This window comes from Heloderma suspectum, chromosome 2 (assembly GCF_057233095.1).
Source record: "Heloderma suspectum isolate Gila_16-S chromosome 2, 16-S_ref, whole genome shotgun sequence".
NCBI lineage: Eukaryota > Metazoa > Chordata > Lepidosauria > Squamata > Helodermatidae > Heloderma > Heloderma suspectum.
Genome location: NC_139459.1, coordinates 365,397,537 through 365,410,819, shown reverse-complemented (window position 1 = coordinate 365,410,819; position 13,283 = coordinate 365,397,537). Strand labels below are relative to the sequence as shown.

General features: G+C 44.0%; 1 long non-coding RNA gene and 3 other non-coding genes across 4 annotated transcripts; all 4 read left to right on the top strand.

Moving 5' to 3' along the window:
- The first annotated feature begins 2,761 nt into the window (after positions 1 to 2,761).
- On the top strand, positions 2,762 to 6,292 carry LOC146355834 (uncharacterized). Its single transcript, XR_014787241.1, has 3 exons — positions 2,762 to 2,904; positions 3,741 to 3,925; positions 4,870 to 6,292. It is a non-coding gene; the product is annotated as an uncharacterized LOC146355834 (long non-coding RNA).
- Positions 6,293 to 8,413: 2,121 nt separating this feature from the next.
- On the top strand, positions 8,414 to 8,487 carry TRNAN-GUU (transfer RNA asparagine (anticodon GUU)). Its single transcript has one exon. It is a non-coding gene; the product is annotated as a tRNA-Asn (tRNA).
- A 20-nt stretch (positions 8,488 to 8,507) lies between these two features.
- On the top strand, positions 8,508 to 8,589 carry TRNAS-GCU (transfer RNA serine (anticodon GCU)). The gene has a single exon. It is a non-coding gene; the product is annotated as a tRNA-Ser (tRNA).
- A 708-nt stretch (positions 8,590 to 9,297) lies between these two features.
- TRNAS-GCU (transfer RNA serine (anticodon GCU)) lies at positions 9,298 to 9,379 on the top strand. Its single transcript has one exon. It is a non-coding gene; the product is annotated as a tRNA-Ser (tRNA).
- Positions 9,380 to 13,283: the final 3,904 nt, after the last annotated feature.

Genomic DNA, 13,283 nt, shown 5'->3' with positions numbered 1-13,283 from the left:
CTAGCATTTTCCTGTCTGTCATCGTGACCTTTATGGATTTACGTCTAGGCTTCAAGTAGAGGAGCGTAACATATTATTGCTTTCCATGAGAAACCACGATGATGAATAGCAAACACAGATGGGGGGAACACGGAAGAATGTAGTTTGGTGCAAGTTATTTACAGCTGCCTATATTAGGGAGCTGGAAGCTCCGCTCGGGGTCACTCAATTGTAGAGGAGTGACCCATCGCGATGTCAGTACTCCGTCTTGAATAAAGCTTTTGCGCATGCAGACTGTGGCAGCGTGGGCCCTGAAAGTCCAGCTGAGCCGCTGCGGTGACAGGTGGCAAACTGCGACTGTGTCCTGAAAAGCCCAAACATAGATTTAACGCTTTGTTCTAAGGCTCCATTTGGCCTTTTAGGCCACCGTTGTGGTTTGCTGCAATTGGGTGACTGTTTTGTTGCTGTGGCTGCAGTCCAACCGTGTGCTGTAGAGGAAACTCTCCGGAAGAGCCAATACACAAACATACTTTTCCAATACCAGGAAGACCCATTCTTGCAGGCTGGGGGTCAATATTAGAACCTTTATCTAAGTATGTTGACTTTTTTTTAAACCCTTTGTTAACAATATAGAATCCTACATCAAAGATACTACCCGTTTTTTTGAAAATCCTAAGTAATACACCCAAGGATTTGCAAGATGTCTGGTTGGTCACTCTGGATGTATGTTCCTTATATACCAATATTCCACAGCAGGAGGCTATAGAAGTTATAAGATCTACTTTAGATAGAAGAGAGGATATTAGGGACCCTCCCACTGAGTTTCTATGTTCATTAGCTGAATTAGCTCTTCAAAAAAACTTTTTTCAATTTGAAGATGATTTCTATTGGCACATATCTGGGACAGCAATGGGGTGCAGGTTTGCCCCAGAACTGGCCAATCTCTTCATGGATGTATTTGAACAAACTCATATATTACAGGAGGGGAATATGTTTAAACCATATATAGGTTTATACAAGAGATATCTTGATTATATTTTTCTCCTTTGGAAAGGTTCTGAGAAAACCCTCATGGATTTTTTTTCAGTATATCGATAGTGTACATGACGCAATTAAATTTGAGATTAGCTATAACCAATCCAAGATTAATTTTCTAGATTTGGAAATTTTAGTGTGGAATGGGTTGCTTATTACTAATATTGTAGTAAAAATGTAACCTAAAAGCCACTGTATGTGCCTTAAGCAGCACGTAGTATTGTGAGAGCTGCGCATGCCTGGAATGAGTGAGCAGTAACCCTAAGATAAGGTAGCTAGGCAAACTGCTGGCAACCAATCAAAGTGACACGCTGGCTAAGGAATGCAAGCTGAGGTGATAAAACTGTAGCGCGGGAGTTGCCCAGGGTCGACTCTGCTTTTGAGCGTGAGCTCCTTTGTCGAACTGTTTGCAAACAATAAAATCGAGTTGGACCCAGCCTGAAGTTGACTCTCCTCTTTGGGGCAAATTGGACTAGTCTCCAGGGGGCGAAACTAGCATTTTGTGCAACAATATCTTTCTTAAAAATATGGATGCAAACTCATTTTTACAGTATGAAAGTTATCATCCTATGCACATTAAAAGAAACTTACCTTATTCTCAAATGTTAAGATTACGAAGGAACTGCAGCAACATCCAGGACTTTAAGATACAGGCTGATATCCTAATAGAACAGCTACACTTGCATGGCTACCCTATGAAACTACTAAAAGGGGCTAAGTATATGGTCCTACAAAGAAACAGAAGTGAGTTATTGATACAAAAGACTAGACCTAGAATAGAAAAGATGGTGGTCCCTATTACATATGACAACTACTAGAGGGGAATTCGGGACATAATTAACAAACATTGGCACTTATTAAAGGTTGTCCCGGGTTGTCAAGATGTCCCATTGTTTACATGTAAAAGGACACAAAATATCAGGGATCTTCTACAGGACATGCGGAGGAACCATTTCATCTACTAGGTATGATATCTTGGGTAAGGAAGTGTTGGGCAATTTCTCATGTGGACATTGTAGTGTTTATAAGAATTGCCTTACTGGGAAATACTTTGTCAACACAGTCAATAATGTGAAATATCTCCATGGGCGTTTTTTAAAACTGTAACACCAAAGCAGTTATATATATTATTATATGCCCGTGTGATAAAATCTATGTCGGCATGACCGCAACAGCCATCAAAATTAGAATTTGTGAACACAAAAGCTGCATAAGGAATCAGAGAACACAGACCACAATCGTTCAACATTTCCTAGAACAAGGACATAATGAGAAGGACCTGAAATTTTGTTGCATTGAACAAATTCAGGAGCAAGGACCTCAACTGCATAGGAGATTGCTGCAGAGAGAACTCTTAAGATATACACTTTAAAGACCAAAAGTCCCACTGGCCTCAATGAAGAGGTGGATTGGACAGTTACAGGTTAAAAGCCAGCTATAGTAGTGATTGTGTTGTATTGGTGAAGCTGTATAATTTGTCCCGTGTATATATTGTGAATGTAATAAGTTGGTTGGCCATTATGAGTAGTTTAGTATTTGGTTATGGATTATTCATATACTATTTAAATATTATGAATTTAATTTTTTTTTGCTTTAGCCTTACCTGTGAGATCTTTTTTCAGAGACTGTTGGTTGGGCCCTTTAAATATAAACAGGAATACAGTCTTTATAAAGCCTGAGTCAGCACCAATTATTTCAAACATCTGGTGCTATGAGAGAGAGAGAGAGAGAGAGAGAGAAAGAGAAAGAGAAAGAGAAAGAGAAAGAGAAAGAGAAAGAGAAAGAAAACAAAGGCAATGAGGTTTCCCAAATTCCACCGTCAGTAAATACTGACATTGAAAGCAGGAATTCTAAATATTATTTATATTATTTTTACTGCTGAAAATTCATGTAAGTATTTTTATGTTTTCCTTAAAACTATGATTTGGGGACTTTTAATTAAATATGTCTTTTAATTATATGCTGGTATTTTTTGTTTAGGAACCCTCCTAGCCTTAAAGATTTGAGAGGTCCATTGTAGGAGGGCATTGTTTAGCTTTATTATTGCTTTAGTATTTTGGTTCTGATAAGAACTTCAGTTATAAACCAACGGGTAAGTTCTTGCTGAATAAAAATACCCATTCCATTTGGTAACCTTATCTTCCCAACCAACAATTTTATTTATATTCACAGGTTTATTTATTTCTCTTAAATGTTTATTAAATGCTTTAATGCATGTACAATTTTTTTTTGTAGTTTGACCACTGAGAAAGACCTGTGTCGAAATGCGTTTGGTCATTTTATATTATTTCATATTGTGGTTGTATTGGTCATTTTAATCTGTGTTTTTCTAGTAAACAATTTTAGTATAAAGACTCCAACAACAAAAATTCTTTAAAGTTTCTAATTGCGCTAATTTGTGGTGTGTCCCAATTCACTGTTTGTTGTGTTTTGAATGGTTGGGATACATCTCCTTTTCCTTTGCATTCATGCCTTTAAAGTTTCTAATTGCGCTAATTTGTGGTGCATCCCAATTCATTGTTTGTTGTGTTTTGAGTGGTTGGGATACATATCTCCTTTTTCTTTGCATTCATGCCTGAATCTCCTGAAGAACTCGGTCCTTTAAGGGGGCCTCAAGCTTCTTGGCTCATCATTCTTTGTTTTTAAAATGAGTCACTTGTACGAACGCGGAAGCCAGGAGGATGCGTAAACGTTGATAAGACCTAAGAATATGACCACCACTGCAGGTATCATTAATGAGGCTGGTGTTGGAAACTGCACATATCGCACAGATGAGACATACAAGTCCCGTGAGGTTTTGCCCAAGCAGAACTTCGACGCAGACCTGGACCATGGAGATGCTGCATGTTGGCCATTGGCTGGGGTATCTCCGTTGTTGTTTTGCTTCAAGATCCTGACAACTGAAGGGAGAGTAAGCTATATATCTTGCATAAGAGATTTTCATGTCTCTGTATCACCTTTTGCCTGCTATTTAATAAAATCCTTAGCTTCTTCCCCTTCGAATGTTCATTGCTTCTGCATCCTCTAAAGAACCATTGCCTCTTTGCAAAATATGTGCGCAGCAGCACAGGTGTGGCACCCAGGGAGTTCCAGGGGACTGAAATTAGCACCTGAAGTCAACTGCCCGCTTTAATGGCTTCCAGACAAGGCTTTGATTGTGCAATTGCCCTGCCTCATTCATGGAATTGTATGGGGGATCCAAACTACGTCATCACGAATCTACCCTTACACTACGCTCAACATCTAAGGCCCTCCCCCTGCTGCCTACTCCAAAGGAAGCTCAGAAGACTGCAGCAAGGGAATGGGCCTTCTTGGTGGTGGCCCCCAAATTATGAAATGATCTCCCTGATGAGGCCTGCCTGGCACCAACATTGTTGTATTTTTGGCACCAGGTTAAGACCTTTCTCTTCTCCCAGGCATTTGGCAACATATGATAATTGATCCTGGATTGTCTTATGATAGGGGCTGCGGTGGCTTAGTGGTTAAGACGCTGAACTGCAGACCGGAAGGTCAGCAGGACAGCAGTTCGAGACCCGAGTGCTGCGTGACAGAGTGAGCTCCCGTCTTCAGTCCCAGCTCCTGCCAACCTAGCAGTTTGAAAGCTTATGTCTTATGGTTACAGTTGTTTGCTTTGAGATTGCTTGTTTGAAGTTATTTTAAATATATGTTCTCTTGTGTATATTGTCTGTTTGTTCGTTTTTTATGTAAATGGCTTTTAATCTCTGTATACTGTGTTTTTAATCTTTGTAAACCGCTCAGAGCTTTGGCTATTGGGCGGTATAGAAATGTAATAAATAAATCTTCCATTTGTAGGCCTTTTTCCCACCACTTCCCACTTTTTCTTTTTTTTTTTAGGAGAAAAAGTCCAGTAAGGAAGAAAAGACAGAAAAGCTGCACAATGCCTTTGAGTGTTAGTGCTGGGAGCCGTCAGTCTGGAACCTCCCTTTATTTTAAGTCCTAGTATTACAGGAGAGAGAGAGAAAAGTAAAATAAAATATAAAGATCTCTGTTCACTTTCTCCACACCCTGCCTAACTGTATAGATCTCAAACATCTCACACACACACACACCATTTAGTGGTCTTTACCCCTAAGCTCAAAGGCTTAGATGCTGCTTTTCAATCTGTTTACAAATTTAACTGCCACTCAGCAGGTATAATGTATTTAAGAGATGCCTTTGCATATCTGACCTATCCTCAGAGGCCAAGACACCTCCTGCACAAGTTAATCGGGTATCATAGAATCGTAGGCTTAGAAGGGGCCTATAAGACCATTGAGTCCAACCCCTGCTCAGTGCAGGAATTCAAGTCAGAGCATCCCTGACAGATGGCTGTCCAGCCTCATCTTGAATGCCTCCAGTGTGGGAAAGCCCACCCCCTCCCTAGGTAATTGGTTCCATTGTCATATTGCTCTAAAGGTCAGGAAGTTTCTCCTGATGTTCAGCTGGAATCTGGCTTCCTGTCACTTGAGCCCATTATTCCGTGTCCTGGGATGATTGAGAAGAGATCCCGGCCTTCCTCTCTGTGACAACCTTTCAAGTACTTGAAGAGCATTGTCATATCTCCCCTCAGTCTTCTCTTCTCAAGGCCAAACATGCCCAGTTCTTTCAATCTCTCCTCATAGGGCTTTGTTGATAGAGTCCCAAAGCAGCTCTGATTCTGAGGAAGAGATACAATCTGTGGGAGAGGAACCTGCTCGTTTTTCAGAGGCACAGCTGGAGGGAGAGCCCCCCTGCTCACATTCCTGGGAGCGACAGTGACCTTGGCATGGAGAGGGAGGGACAACTTGAGTTTCTAGATGTGAGGCGCAGGCGCAGAGACAAGCGAGAGGTTGCAGGCACCAAGAGGAGGCGCTCAGCCCACTTGGTGTGATGACAACAGCTGCGCCCTGATGCCCCATGAGAAAGGGGGGGACTCTCCCCTCCTACTCCTCAAGTTCAGAGAGTTGCCGTGCTTTTCTCCAAATGGGAGACCAACTGATGTTCTAATGCTTAGAATCCCCTGGTAGGCTGCTCCTTTGAGTTTTCCACTTAGTCTCAGGCAATTAGCATCTGTAATCGTCATTAGGTTGAATGGAAATAAAGCCTTGGAAAAGAGCCCTTTTGTCTGCATGTTGATTTTGGCTACTTGAGGATTTCAGAAGGCAGCAGGGGCACTCCTGACAGTTTCCAGTCCCCTGATTATCTTTGTTGCCCTCCTCTGAACCCTCTCCACTTTGTCTGCATCCTTCTTAAAGTGTGGTGCCCAGAACTGGACACAGTACTCCAGATGAGGCCTAACAGGTGCTGAGTAGAGGGGAAATAGTACTTCCCAGGATTTGGCTTCTATTAATTTGATAAGCATTCCCCGCACCTCCTCATCCAAGTCATTAATAAAAATGTTGAAGAGCACTGGGCCCAGGACCGAGCCCTGCGGTACCCCCCTCGTTACCTCTCCCCAATTTGAGAAGATCCTATTGATAAGCACTCTTTGAGTCCAATTCTGTAGTCAACTGTGGATCCACCTGATAGTTGTTTCATGTAGCCCACTTTGAGCTAGTTTGCTCATTAGGATACCATGGGGCGCTTTGTTGAAAGCTTTGCTGAAGTTGAGGTATATGATGTCCACAGCATTCCCACAGTCCACAAGGGAGGTGATCTGATCAAAAAATTAGATCAGATTTGTCTGGCAGGATTTGTTCTGGACAAATCCATGTTGGCTTCCATTAAGCACTGCATTGTTTTCAAGGTACTTACTGATGGATCACTTTATCATCTGCTCCAAAAATTTCCCAGGGACTGATGTCAGACTGACTGGTCTGTAGTTCCCAGGCTTTTTGCCCTTTTTGAAGATAGGGACCACATTAGCCCACCTCCAATCATCTGGCACTTCACCTGTCTTCCATGATTTCCAAAGATAATAGACAGTGGTCCTGAGAGCTCTTCTGCCAGTTCCTTTATTACTGTAGGATGCAGGTCATCTGGCCCTGGAGATTTGAACTCATTCAAAGGAATTAGGTGTTCCTTGACCATATGCCTATCGATCTCAAGCTGCAATGCTGCCCCTTCAGCCTGTACTTCGCCTTTGCCAGGGAGGTCATAGACCCTCTTTCGGGAGAAGTCTGAGCCAAAGTAGGAATTGAGCACCTCTGCCTTTTCTTTGTCATCTGTTATTGTTTTGCCATCCTTATTTAATAGCTGAACCACCATTTCTTTCCTCTGTCTTTTACTATGCACGTGTCTGAAGAAAGTCTTTTTGTTGCTTTTAGCATCCCTTGCTAACCTCAGCTCGTTCTCAGCTAGCCTTCCTGACGCCATCCCTGCAATTCTGTGCTACCTACCTGTACTCTTCCTTTGTTGCTTGCCCTTCCTTCCACTTCCTGTATGTGTCCTTTTTTGTTTTCAGGCCATCTCTAAGCTTTTTGTGAAGCCACATTGGCTTCTTCTGTTGTCTTTCGCCTTTTTTCTTGTTGGGAAATTGTGTGTAATTGTGCCTTTAGCATTTCCTTTTTTAAAAACTCCCACCCACCTTGGACTCCTTTTCTCATTAGAGTCACTTGCCATGGGACCTTACTTATCATTGTTCTGAGTTTATTAAAATTGGCTTTCCTAAAATCCAGGGTATGTGTTTGGCCACACTTGGCTTTTGGTTCCTTTAGAACCAAGAACTCAAGTATAACATGGTCACTTTCCCCCAGAGTTCCTGTAACTGCTACTTTATGCACTAAGTCATCTCTGTTGGTTAGGATCAAGTCAAGGATAGCTGATCCTCTAGTTCCTACCTCTACTTTCTGTAGGAGGAAGTTATCCACCACACAAGTCAGGAATCTTTGGGGAGGGGCATGTTTTGCAGAATTTGTCTCCCAACAAATATCGGGGAAATTGAGGTGCCCCATTACTACTACATCATGCTTCCTTGAAACCTTGGCAATTTGCTTTTCAAAAGTTTCATCAGTTAAAGGGTTACCCCGGTCATGGGAGGTACAGTGATAATAGCTAGGGAATGAACTGCAATCCCTTCATAGAAGTGGTGCCAACTTTTTTGCTGGCAGGGCCCTTGTGTCTTTGGCAGCTGTACGAGAAAAGGCAGGAGAAAAACAAGAGTCTTAATGGTGGCATCTTTGCCATCAACCAGCCCTTTTAGGACTGCAGCTTTAGACATTTTTTGCAAAAGGATTCCTGGCTAGCGGGCAGAAGATACCCTTTTTCCTTTTCATAGTGCCTAAAGCAAAAGGCACTAGCCATTTAGCCAAGATTGGTTTCAGTCCATTGACCTCTAGGTTATGAGCCCAGCATGCTCCTGCTGCACCGCTCTGCTCGATGATGGAAAGTGAGTTGGTGTGTCTCTCAGCCTGTTTCTCATGAAAGCAGCCCCAGCTATGAAACCTCAGGCCAAGGGTGGCTGAGAGGCAGCACTGCCCAGGTCTCTGTGGCGCAATGGGTCAGCGCGTCTGGCTGTTAACCAGAAGGATGGTGGTTTGAGCCCACCCAGGGACAGCTATGGAAGCCCCACCCTTGACGAGGTGGCTGAGTGGTGAAGGCGACGGACTGCTAATCCGTTGTGCTCTGCACGCGTGGGTTCGAATCCCACCCTCATCGAGCCTTTTCCCCCCTGGCAGGAGGACCCAGGGCAAAAACAGTTGGCTATCTTTACCTCTGGGAATGCAAAAAGAAAGGGGAAGGGATGTGCCAGTCAGGACTTGAACCCAAGTCGCAAGATTGGGAACTTTGCATGATGCCCCTACACCACTGGTGCAGCTGACAGCCTCACAGAAGATGGCAAGAGGCGCTCCAGATTCCCTCAGGAGTTTGGGTACTTCACAGTGGCCGAGGATTTGGGCTGCCAAACGGGAGTCAGCCTGCTTGGCCAGGTATTCGGTGCAGAGCAGATAACTGGTTCTGGGCCAGTTTTCTTAGAAAAGGAGGGGGCTGCGTGTTTCCACATTTTTAGCACCAAGCATACCGGACAGCAGCACGAAGGGCCCCCCTTTCCTTTGTGGGGTGTCAGAGGCAAAAGGAAGAGGCAGCAGCCACCTGGCAGAGGATGGTTTCAAATCATAGACCTCTGGGTTATGGGCCCAGCACGCTCCCGCTGCGCCTCTCTGCTGGGTCAGGGAAACTGTGTTGGAGGCCCTTGTGAACCCATTTGTCACCAAACCATCCCCAGCCAGGAAACCTCAGGCCAAGGGAGGCTGAGAGGCAGCACTGCCCAGGTCTCTGTGGCGCAGTAGGTCAGCGCGTCTGGCTGTTAACCAGAAGGAAGGTGGTTCGAGGCCACCCAGGGATGGCTGTGGGAGCCCCGCCCTTGATGAGGTGGCCAAGTGGTGAAAGCGACGGACTGCTAATCTGTTGTGCTCTGCATGCGTGGGTTCGAATCCCACCCTCCTTGACCCCTGTCCCCACTGGCTGGAGGGTCTCGGATGTAAGCCTTTGGTTGGCTGTGCTGTCTTTACTTCTGGTAAAAGGCTGCACACAGATTGTTGAATAGCTCACCCCATGAGATCTCTCTGGTCCCCTCTCTTACTGTTTTTCTACAACTTGTTAAAACATTCGTGATCCAGCAACAATTTGTGGAACTAGGGTCATGCGAGTGGCAACTTTGCGTTATTAATGGTGTTTGTTAGAAAAGAGCGCAGGGGCAACACAACAGAACTGAGCCAACTATAGCATTCAGCCTTCCTGAATGGCTGTGCTGATTGGGGGATGATTTAGGCCAACACATACGGAGGCATAGGCTGGTATACCAGAAAGAATGACAAGGCAAGAATTCCACCTGGACCACAGCCAATGCTTTACAAAGAAATGAAACCAGCATGGTACAGAGCTGACAATAGGCATGATTTGATACCAACCTCATCAGAAAAATCACAAAACGGCACCATTCAAAGCAGCCAAACCAGTGGGCAGTATCCCGTTCTCCTGAACCCTCTCGTCCTTGGTCAGTCTGGGTGGCCCTGGACAGAAAATAATAACAGAACAAAAGGATCAGGTATAACAGTGATGTGAAAATCAAGGCATGGCCTTGTTGCCACCTCAGAAGGTGGCAACAAGGGAGGGTTGTGTCCCCCTCCCCCTATTATGGAACAATCTCCCCACTGAGGCCCATCTGGTATCAACATTGCCATTTTTTCAGCACTGTCCTTTACTTGCAGGCATTTAAGGGCATATGACGGGGCATTTATATCAGCTGTCTTTATCAGGTCTAGTATTTTATTTAGCTGTTTAAATTGATTTAAAATGTGTATGTTAAAAATTTTATACTATATTTTATTATCTTGTATTTTATGGTTTGTAATTTTTTAAGGAACCACCCAGAGAGCTTCTGCTGTTAGGAGGTTTAGAAATGAAATGATGATGATGATTAATAAATAATAAATAATCCATCCCTCCTCCTGGAAGGCAGAGGAGACGACCACCTCTTCCCATATGTGCCCTAAATTCATCATCTGAGGTGCCGCTCCAAGGGCCTCCCATTGGTCGGTGGCTACCTGTGAGCAGGCCTTTTCTGTGGTGGCCCCTAAATTGTGGAATGTGCTCCCTAGAGATATATGTCTGGTGCCTACTTTTGATTCTCCCAAGCCTTAAAAAAAAACCCTGCTGCATGTTTTATTTTCAATTATATGTTTAAAGCTGCATTTTTAAAATGATCTTTTCCTATGTTTTAGCGGCTTTGATGCTGACGTTTCCTTTAAAAAATACTTTAAATTACTGTTGTTGCTGCTTTTAAATTCTTTTCATATGTCTTATAATTGATTTTATTGTACTTGTTTTTATTATTTGTGCCATGCTGCGAGCATCAGGTGACTCATAAATTGTAGAATATCTACCAGAGCAACAGGTTAAAACCACTGAGTTCTCCTCTGATTCATAGAAAAGCCAGGATATGCGAGAAAGGAAGACTGCGCTCTAAACCACCAAGGGCTGCAGTTTTCATGATTCTCTGGGCAGACTTCTGGTTCCTGGCTACGGCGTGGGATAGGAACTGCTATAAAGCGCATTCAGGCTTTCAGGATCTTCTTTATTGTTAAAACGAGACAGGGTTTTATGGGACCTGAAAGACGGGCACATTTATTCCGGCATAAGCTTTGTGGACTATCACCCACTTCATCAAATGCGTGAAGTATGAACCTCAAATTTCAGATTTATACACACGCACATCCTGGGGTAGGTGAGAGATGTCCAGTGGGGGCTGGTGGCTCTGATGTCAGTGGGGCTGTGCATTCACTCTGGGTTTCAGTCAGAACTCTAAAGGAGTTATCCAAGGTGCCAAACCTATCTGGGGGATAGGGTTCAGCACCTTGGATAGCTCCTTTAAGAGTTCTGACTGGTTCTGGTTGAAACCCAGAATGGATTACAGCCCCACCGACCTCAGGGCCACCAGCCTCCACTGAAAATGTCCACAGTGTTGTCAGAGGGAACTGAAATGGTTTTGTTATTAGAACCCCAAGATCCAGCAGCTGAAGCCTGCTGCAAAACACACACACTCAGAACTGAGAATGCTGAGCACCAGAACTAAAAAGAGCTTCCAGTCCTTCTACACAAGAATCCGCCCCTAGTTGCTCCAGGCTTTCTTCGTCAGAACACTGGAAGCTGCCTCATCCCACGTCAGACCCTCAGTCCGTCTAGCGCAGTTTTGGCAGCACTTACGGGCAGCAGCTCTCCAGGGCTGAATCTACACATGGCAGTTATACCGTTATCATCACTAGTGGTGCCCATTGGTATCATGTGTACCAATAGTTATGATAATGGTATAACTGCTATGTGTAGATTCAGCCCAGGATTTCAGGCAGGACATTTTCCAGCCTTACCTGGAGATGCCGAGGATCGAACCTGGGACCTCTTGCATGCAAGCCGTGTGTTCTACCGCTGAGCCAAGGCCCCTCCTCTTCACTTCAGCGGTATAATTTGGAGAGGGGCTATTTCTTTATTTCATTTTCTGTACTGCCCAATAACTGAAGCTCTTCACAAAAATCAAACCACAAAGCCCAGCATAAAACAATATAAAAAACGAAAGCTTAAAAATACAATATAACAGTGCAAACAGAATAAAACCTAGCAGCATTGCAGAGATTTAAAATACAGATTTAAACCACAGCTAAAAGATTGGGAAGTTAAAATACTAAAATACTGGGAGAATAAAAAGGTCTTCACCTGGCACCGAAAGGAGTATAAGGTAGGCGCCAGGCAAACCTCTCTAGGGAGCTCATTCCACAGCTGGGGTGCCACAGCAGAAAAGGCCCTCTTTCTCACTTCCTTTGGCAAGGGCTCCTGGAAAAGGACCCCTGAAGGTGATATTTGTATGCGGGTAGGTACATCTGGGCAGGCTGTGGCACCCTGGTTGTGGAATGCCCTCCCTTTGGAGGCCTGATTTGGCACAGACATTGGTTTCATTTTGGAACCAAGTTAAAACATGGCTTTTTACCAAAGCCTTTGAGGGTTAAATACATTGCCTAAAGTAGCACACTGTTTTAACTGTTGTAATGTTTTAGATTTTAAATTGGTATTAGCTTGCTTAATGGTTTAATATGTTTTTAGCTGTTAAATTATTTATTGTTTTATACTGTCTAAATTGATTTTATCTGTATGCCACCCTGCAATCCTAATGATATAAGGCAGGGTATAATGTAATAAATAAATAAATAAATATGGGAGGAGGTGATCCTTCAGATAACCTGGCCCCAAGCCATTTAGGGCTTTGAATGTTGAGAGCTGGACTGTAAGGAAGGCTGAGCGCCGAAGAATTGATGCTTTCGAACTGTGGTGCTGGAGAAGACTCTTACGAGTCCCCTGGACTGCAAGGAGGTCAAATCAGTCCATCCTAAAGGAAATCAACCCTGACTGCTCATTGGAAGGACAGATACTGAAGCTGAAGCTCCAATATTTTGGCCACCTAATGCGAAGAGAAAACTCTCTGGAAAAGACCCTGATGCTGGGAAAGACTGAAGGCAAAAGGAGAAGGGGACGGCAGAGGATGAGATGGCTAGATAGCATCACCGATGCAATGAATATGGACTTGAGCACACTCCGGGAGAGAGTGGAGGACAGGAAGGCCTGGCGTGCTCTGGTCCATGGGGTCACGAAGAGTCGGACACGACTGAATGACTGAACAACAACAACAACAACAACCAACACTTTGAATTGGGCCTGGAAATGGATTGACAGCTGGAAAAGTACTGGCGTAATGTGATCTCGTTGGGCAGCCACTGTTAACGGTCTCACTGCTGTACTTTGGACTAGCTGAAGTTTCCAGACTGTTTTCAAAGGCAGCCCCACGTATAATGCATTGCAGTAAT